Raw genomic sequence first — 9,030 nt, 5'->3', positions numbered from 1 at the left:
AAACCCTAACCTTGCTTCTTTCTTTGAAAGCAACGTGAGTGTGAGAAAAGAAACCGCTCAACGGCTAGTTTTTGGATTTTAAGCTAGGGAACTAGCTGTTGGATTTTAATCCATGAGAAATAGATTCAACGTTATGGCCCAACCGTTATTTTGGGGCCCATACCGACGGCCCAACCCTGAAAAGGTACTAACTTACCTATTACTTGGCTTGATGAATAAGTAATGAACTAATGATGCATCCACCACGCCTTTGGCATAGCAGACATGTGATCTCATGTTACACATGAAGAACAAATATGGGCACTAGTAGACAATAATACTAACTCTCAGCTGATTGGAATGGGTAGAATTTGGGTTTGGGGTTGCTTGTTTGCATATTAGTATTTATTTTTTTTATTTTTTTTAGATAGATAAAAGAAAGACACTTCCAAAATTTAGAAAGAGCTTCCCGCAGAGTTTACATCATCCACACATAACTGAATTAGAGATCTTGTCGTAGTAGGATTCAAACTAAAAAAGGTGGGGCTCGTCTACCCCTAGTAGCTAGTGCATGAGCAACAAAATTAGAATCTATATGAATAAAATGAAAAGTACAGACATCCAACAGTGAAGTATGAGCATAAACTTCATGTGCTACTGAGGTAGCTCCCCAAAATAAACTTGTTCCCCTGTGTTGCAAAGTTTGAGCTAAGTTTTTACAGTCAGTCTAAATGGCGAGACACTGTGTCTGCAATCGCCCAGTCAAGTCTAGTCCTCCTCAGATATATTGTGCATATGCCTATTCTGGGTCAAAGGTTGTGTCTCTACTGTGTCCTGCACTAATATAATGCAGTAACCAAAATTATTTCACAAGGCAAAACCTATTCTTACTTGGTTTGTGTTACAATCCCAAAAAGCATCTGTGGTGAGATAGAGCCGATTGTTTTTTATTTGTGGCCACACGTATAAATGATTGTTTTTGGAAAAGGGTTTTTCGTTGTTTGTAATGAAAGTTGCAGCTCTACATATAATGCTGAAAAACATTTGTTTATTTTTGGTTGAAAACAAAGTCATTTATACTAATCTAAATGGAGAACATTGTAGTGGCGAAAATACTTATAGTGTTCCTTAAAATGGTTCTATCGTGTAGGTTAGAGCAAATAGTATTAATAATAGTGCCGATTAAATTAGTTTGGTTCCAGTGGTCCGTTCTAACGGAAAGTTTAGAAGCATACCAGATGTATCTTAGCATATTGCAATGGAAAAGTGCATGAGAATTAGATTCCACCTAGTTCTTGCAACGTGGGCAAGTTGCGAAGTTTGTAATAGTCCTATTCCTCAAGTTCTCCCTTGTAGGAAGGCTGTTTGTGATAGCTTTATTTCCAGATGAACAACTTGACTCTTTCTACTGTATCAATATTCCATATCTAGTTCCAGAGTTGCGGATTATGTCCATTGTCAACTATCTTTGTGCTGAGATATTTGTAGACAGATTTTATGCTAAGTTCCCCATTTTGTTCCCTCAACCATCTGATGGTGTCTACATGTTCATTTTGACTGAGCGGTATTTTCAGAATTTCCCTCACAACGTTGGGAAGAAAAAAGCCATCCAGAATATTTGTTTTCCATGTGCAGTTTTCGAGTCTATTAGATCTGCTACTCTCTTGTAGAAGTTATTTGATGGTGGAGGACCAAAAGGTTTTTTATTTGACAAGGTAGGTATGCAAGGATCCATCCAGATGTCTATATCATTTCCTGATCCAATGTGCTAGCATATCTATGGGAGGATTATTGCATCTCTTACCTTGATAATGCCTCTCCATATCCTTAACTAGAAAGGACTGGTTTCCCTCGTGCATATTTCTTTAAGAGACTAGAGGCCCATGGTTTGTCCAGTTTTTTTACAATTCTCCATAATAACTTTGCTTGTAAAGCGGTATTATGGTGCGAAGCAAGTATGATTTAGGTTGACAAATCTTGTTCCATCATGTATAATGAATCTTGTTTGTATTCTCTTTTATTTTTCCCCAAAAAAAATTTGCATTCAGAGAGTCTAGGTTCTCGCAAATCAAAGTTGGTAATAGGAAGATAGACATGATATATGAGGGTATAGCTGAAGTGACGACTTTAATGAGGGTAAGCTTTCCTGCTTGGGACAAGAGTTTAGCTCTCCACCTTTCCATTCTCTAAAGAACCCTTTGTAGAATTTCTTCAAAATTAATTCTACTTTTCCTGCTGAGAATCAATGGGGCTCCAAGATATTTTTCATGGGTGATTGTTTTTTCAATCTCGAGTATTTGTTTGAGATCTTGTATGTTTTGGTGGTGAGTGTTTCGACTGAAGAAAATACCAGACTTTTGGAAATTTATCTCCTGCCCAGAGACATTTTTAATAGTTTCAAAGGTATCTTTAAGATGATTAGTCTCGGAGAGGTTTGCTCGATCTGCAAAAAATGAAACTATAATCGGCAAAGAGGAGGTGAGATATAGGTGTGTCACTTCGACTGATCTTAACTCCATGTATCTTCCTTTCTTTCTTAGCTTTGGTAAGGAGGCATGATAGGACTTCCATGCAAATGATAAAACGGAAAGGTGAAAAAGGATCTCCTTGTCTGATGCCCCTCTCTGGCTTGAGAAAACCTGTAGGTGACCCATTGAGCTTGAAGGAGAAGGACGTAGTAGAGATGCATTGGTTTACCAAATTTCTCCATTTTTCACAGAAACCAAGAGCTTCCATAGTTTCCAAAATAAAGTCCCATTCTACTCTGTCAAAAGCTTTGCGTATATAGGTCCAGTTTATAGCCATACAGCCCGACGCGCCTTTCTTTTTCTTTGAGGTTCTGACTATCTCATGAGCAAGAACAATGTTGTCAAAAATTTGTCTTCCTTTTTCGAAAGCACTCTATGATAGGGATATAAACTTATCGAGGAGAGGTTTAATTCAGTTTGCAAATATTTTTGTGATAATTCTGAGGCTAACGTTGCAAAGGCTAATGGGACGGAATTGGTCCAGAGTGCGTTTCCGGTTGCTGGCATTTGGGGATTAGGGTGATATTAGTGTGGTTCATCTCAGTTAGGAGGTGGTTAGAGTTCATGAAGCTTTTGATGGTATTTATAAGATCAAGGTGGATGATATCCCAAACTTTCTGGTAAAAAAGTGGGGTAAAGCTATCTAGGCCCGGTGCTTTGTGAGGGTCCATGGAGAACAAAACATTTTTTACTTCTTCTAATGTGATCTCTTTGGAAAGATCCTTATTGTCATCGTCTGTAATGACGGGATCAATGATGTTGAGCTCGTCTATTTTGCTAGTAGGGTTCGCAGAGGTAAAAAGACCTTTGAAGTGTTATTCAATGATAGTACTGATAGCATGTCGCTCAATCTTCTACCCAATTTTCATCGGTCTTTTTTAATCTGTTAATCTCGATGCGGTTTCTTCTATCGTCAGTTGACAGGTGAAAATACCGAGAATTCATGCCATCGCAGTGTAGCATAGTATCCCTTGATTTGTCCCTCCATAACTTTTCTTCAAGTTGGATCGTTTCGTTAAGTTCTTCCAGGAGCCTACTTTCACGGGATGGGCTAGAGTTTGAGGTTGATTGGCACCTCCTTATCTCTTATCGTAAACTTTTAATATGATAGTGAATATTTCCAAAAACATCTTTATTCCACTTTTTGAGATCACCCTTGCCTTTCTTCAGCTTAGTGCAAAACCGATAAGGTTGAGATCCTTGAGAGTGAGTGTTCCAGGCTTTGGAGATCACATTTTTACAATCCGGCTCATTCGCCCACATTGATTGGAAATGGAACGATTTGGGTAGGTACAGGGAATGTACGCTGTTTAAGGTATACAACTATAGGTCCATGGTCCAATTTGATGATCGGCAGATTTACTGTTCTAGCATTTGGGAAAAGAGTTCTCCATTTTGTGTTTACAATAGCTCGGTTTAATCTCTTTTTAATAAGATCTGCTCCATTATTATTGAATCTCTTGTTTGACCACGTGAAAGGTACCCGTTCAAAACCTAGATCTATAAAATTAGCAGAGAACATAAATTGCAGAAAATGAGTAGCTTCTGTAAGATTGAAATGGGTTCCCCCATATTTTTCTTCTTGAAATGTTGTTTCATTCAAATCCCCGACAATGAGCCACGAATAATTATGATTAGAAGCAAGATTAGAGAAGCTATTTCAAAGTTCGGCGCGACGAGATTGGTCAGGATGCTCGTAGACAAAAGTACATAACCACTTAGTACCTTTGGGATTATTTTTTACGAGGGCTGCAATGTAGCGCTCACAGGAGAAGAGAATTTCGAGATTCGTATTGTTATTCCAACCAAGCCAAAGGCCACTACTATGTCCATTAGAGGGGAAGTTTGTAGAGTGTTGAAAATTGAAAGGAGTAAATATGTCAAGATTGGTAGACGAATCTACCCTTGTCTCGGACAAGAAACAAATATTTGGTTTGATTGAGCTCGTGTGTGTTTGGAGCTCACGAATTGTCACAGAAGCCCCTCTACCACGACAATTCCAAGTAAAGATACTCATAGCTCTTAACATGCAAACAACAACAAACTACCAATGGATGATAGTACACAGTATAATATGAACACAAATCACATGTGAGCAAAGAAATAATAGCGACATACGTAGAGCAGTATCAAACAATATGCCAGGCTAAAAACAATCAAGCAAGAGCTAGTTCAAAAACATGCTATAGTATGCTAACGTGTAGGATTATTATGCAATATATTAGCAATAGTCACTACTACAAAAAAGCTCATATACCACTGTTATTTACAGTGGTAAAAAGCCTTTAGCCACTGTTTTCATACCGTGGTAACAACCACCGTGACAAATACTTCTAACAAAACCGTGGGGAAAAATATCTCTTATATACCACGGTTTTTAGTAAAACAGTGGTATTAGAATTTACAAACCGTGGTTAATAGCCCGAAAAGTCTGCTATATTCGATGTGAACCGTGGGAAATATGATGATATATACCACGGTTGGATACAAACCGTGGGTTATATGTTGCAAACCGTGGGAAATAAATATGATATATACCACGGTTGGATACAAACCGTGGGTTATATGTGGGAAATAAATATGATATATACCACGGTTGGATATAAACCGTGGGTTATATAAACTGATATATACCACGTTTACAAACCGTGGGAAATAAATATAATATATACCACGGTTGGATATAAACCGTGGTTTATAGTCTTTTTTTTTAAATAAAAGCCCTAATTATTTGATTCTAATCATATTCATTCAACCTGCAACCTGCCCATTTTCACCATATATATCCACCAATGGATTTAAAAACACATTGCTCAAATGAACAATTCATAGTGCAACACAAACAAAAGAAATAAATTTAGACGTCCAACACGAAGACATTGAATTGCTAAAAGAGTTTTGAACTTTTTTGAGTCATCAATAATGAAAGAAACATCCAAATTTACTTGTTCTATCAAAATAATAATGACATAACTTGTTGCATCAATCAAAAAAACAATCTATTTGTTCTATCTAAAATATAAAAAAAAAAATGGTGAGACCAAGCACCACACCTTAACTGGAATGGGTCAAAACCTAGCTAAGACTTCGGCGGCTTGGCTCAAACACTCCATTATGCTGGATGAATCTAAGAATTTCAAGTCGAACAACATCAAGTTCCTCTTGTGTGTATGTAGCTTTGAGAGATAGATTTGTCATCTGCACGATCAAAAATCAAAAAGTATATAATAACTAAAAAAGGAAGAGTAACACAAAATATAGAATACTAGTGTATGACGAATTATACCTTATTTTCAAAAGAATTATCTGAACAAGCTTCTATTATTTCTCTCATAAACTTCATTACGTAATACCCACACTCTTTACTACTAGGTTGGTACGGGCCCTAAGTACAAACATGGAAAATATTCATAAGTATATATTTTTCCAAATACACAGTATGTATGTATAAGAATTTAATTTGTTTATTACCATAATATTCTCCCACTTCACTGGACCTTTACTTCCTTTCCCTTCAAGTCTTTCTATTTTCATGACCGCACTTCAAAATAAGATCAATGTAAAACCTAATTAGCAAGTAAAAGATAAGCACGTAATGATCTAATTATTTCATATACATACACACTCATGACAAACCTGTTAAAATAGATATCCATATCATTAGAGGGCAGATTATGCATCGAATCCAACCAATTAAAAGTCATCCGCGATAAATTAATGGCAATCAAAACCCAATGTCCACTACAAAAAGATCAGAGGCATGTGTGGTTAAAAAGAAAAATTAGACATTAAAACTACAATATACATTTCAATGAAAATGATAAAACATGGATAGTATTAAAAATATAAGACAATATCCTTACCCCTGATTATAAGGGATAAGAACAACTCTTTTACCACTTGTATTCTGCAAGCTCTCCACGATAATTTGAGTTTTCTCATTCCCATTAGCTCTTGTGAAAGATAAAGGGTTTACAAATCCGACGACATCACGACAACTCACAAATTCGTCATAAAGAATCCTAGAGAAAAAAAAATAAAACAATCATAATTACTAAAACTAAAGATGAATATCTAAGATTTACGATAACACCAACAATGAAATTTTGTAGATATTCTAACCTCATGTATACCACCAAAATAGCAAAGCATCTAACCAACCCATGTTACATACATCCATTATATAAACTTTTCTCCATAATGAAACTACCCATATTATCTCCAAACAATTCTCCTCCTACTGGAAAATGTATCGAACCTTGGTCCCCTGGAAGCTCCATATTGAGGAATCCCACAAACGAATCTATTGCACCTTGATTATGACCATCACTAGTTTGATTTTTACTTCCCTAAATTAAAAATTCAGAACAACCAATTATTAAAAGAGAAGCCAAATTCAGAAATCTATCATATAACTTCATATAAAAGAATCTTGTTATTTACCTCAATGTCGTCTTTATAATAGACATGGTCCTTTGGCCAAGGAACTTGTGCGCCAAGAGCATCTGCGACATATCTAAGCTCCTCATTCACTTGTATAGGAAGAGCAAGACGGCCAGCTTCTTCAGAAACAAGCGATACAACCGCAACACGAACATTATCGAGTCCCAAAGGGTAACCGTGAATTTCTTTTCGTTTATTTCCCTCGTATACCAAGCCTTCAGCAACAATATTTGATCGGCCAACCGCAGCCAAATAACATTCTTTTTCCTATATAAATGTCTAAGTATCATAATAAGCACACGGCATTATATTTTAATAACATATTACGTATAAACTACAATTTACCTCCCCTAGACCAAATGTTTGACCCCGTGTTTTCTTATTTGCCTTGTTCACATTATCAAATTGAGCCAAATTACACTCTAGGCCCTACAATTGAAGTATAAATCTTAGAACCATTTTAAAATTATATATATAACGTGTAAAATACTACTTACCTCTCCTAGACCAGATGTTAGACCCTGAAATGGTGGTTGACCCCGTGTTTTATTCTTATTTGTCTTGTTCACACGATCAGATTGAGCCAAATTACACTCTAGGCCCTACAATTGAAATATAATCTTAGAACCACGCAACATTATTAAAATTATATATATCATCGGTAAAATGCAACTTGCCTGTCCTAGACCAGATGTTGGCCTCGAAAATGGTGTTTGACCTTCTTGTGTTTTCTTATTTGCTTTGTTACCATGATCTGCTTTGGGCTTTGATGGGGGTTGGGCTGCCTTCCCAATTTTTTTCAACTATTAGTCAGAAAAATAAAATTTGTAGTTAGAAGGTCGGAATGCATAAAATGGTTGGGTCAAACTATTGTTGCACAAACACTAGATGCAACGATGAAGGATGCGCAAATAGATGACATGTTACCAATAAAAAAAAATAAAAGAAACATTCACGGTAGTAACTTACTTGCTGAAGCATTTTTAACTAATCTACCAGATTGATGTTTGCCAGATGAGTGTATCGTATGATCAATATTGACACTCGTATTGCTGTTTGAAGAGATTTTTTCAGATGGTAAGGAATTATCTTTGTCCTCCAACCTTCTGACTCTATCCAACAACAACCTAACATCTTCCTGAAGACAGTAGTTTTGGTCCCGTTGCTCCTGAATTGTCGATTCCAACTTCATAACATGTTCCTTTGAGCCACGTTTGTTAACGTGGAAATATGTGGTGGGAGTGATCCCTTTCCAACCGCTGCTTTCGAGTCGCGACCGGGATGCTTTCGGGTGTGCCCAATGCTAGAGTTAAGATGTCCTTACTTCCTTCAATAACTACCTTTCCTCCTCCACTTCCTTAGTCAGCACATCCTTCAATTAAGTTTTGAAGTAAACAAGGATTTAGCAAATCCAAATCACAACAAGCATTCATGTCTAACATTAAAACATAATAATAAACGATTAGAAAACTTACAATCTTTTCAGCCACTCTTTCCGTAGCTACTTCAATATATTTTCCTTTTTTTGAGTAAGCTCTTTTCCATATTGAAGGCCTTCGATTTTTTCCATTAAAGGATGGTCCCAACTCTTTTTTCTATGGTTACAAAATAATCACGCAAACGACATGGTTAATACGGTGCATGTCTTCGAAACTCTTAGAGGTTTATCATACCCAAACAAATTAACAAAGTGCCTACGTGTATAAATGTCGAGACAGACAATGTACTCACCAATTGTTCTCCAATATCAGCAAATCCCGCCTTCCCGTCCCCGTGATTATATACTTTTTGCTGCTTTCGCGCTGAATTAAGTTTGCTAATTTCCTGGAAAACATGGAATTAGTTGTCTTTAGGAATAAAAAACAATATATGGGTAGGAATAAAAAACAATATATGGGTTTAAAGGAGAACACCGAGTAGTAGAAGTTACGCTTCATAAATGAGTGGCATGAGTAGAGAGATTTGTGAGAATCCCCTCCTCCCGCACACTCCTTCAATGCTAATGTCATCTTTGGAAGCAATCCACATATTTATTAACCATGTAACAGAGTTTCTTGACTTCAATATAAACTATAAACAC

The 9,030-nt window shown here is 36.5% G+C and overlaps 1 long non-coding RNA gene across 2 annotated transcripts; it reads right to left on the bottom strand.

Annotated features, from left to right (window-relative positions):
* Positions 1–6,714: 6,714 nt before the first annotated feature.
* On the bottom strand, positions 6,715–7,569 carry LOC147492670 (uncharacterized). Of its 2 annotated transcripts, XR_015199835.1 has the most exons (4): positions 7,448–7,554; positions 7,296–7,379; positions 6,951–7,217; positions 6,715–6,856 (listed from the first exon to the last, which is right to left on the bottom strand). It is a non-coding gene; the product is annotated as an uncharacterized LOC147492670 (long non-coding RNA). The 2 variants fall into 2 exon arrangements; XR_015199834.1 differs by having other exon boundaries at positions 7,296–7,569.
* Positions 7,570–9,030: the final 1,461 nt, after the last annotated feature.

This window comes from Coptis chinensis, chromosome 6 (genome assembly GCF_015680905.1).
Source record: "Coptis chinensis isolate HL-2020 chromosome 6, ASM1568090v1, whole genome shotgun sequence".
Lineage (NCBI taxonomy): Eukaryota > Viridiplantae > Streptophyta > Magnoliopsida > Ranunculales > Ranunculaceae > Coptis > Coptis chinensis.
Note: the sequence above shows the minus strand (reverse complement) of the source record. Positions and strands in the feature narration are given on the sequence as shown.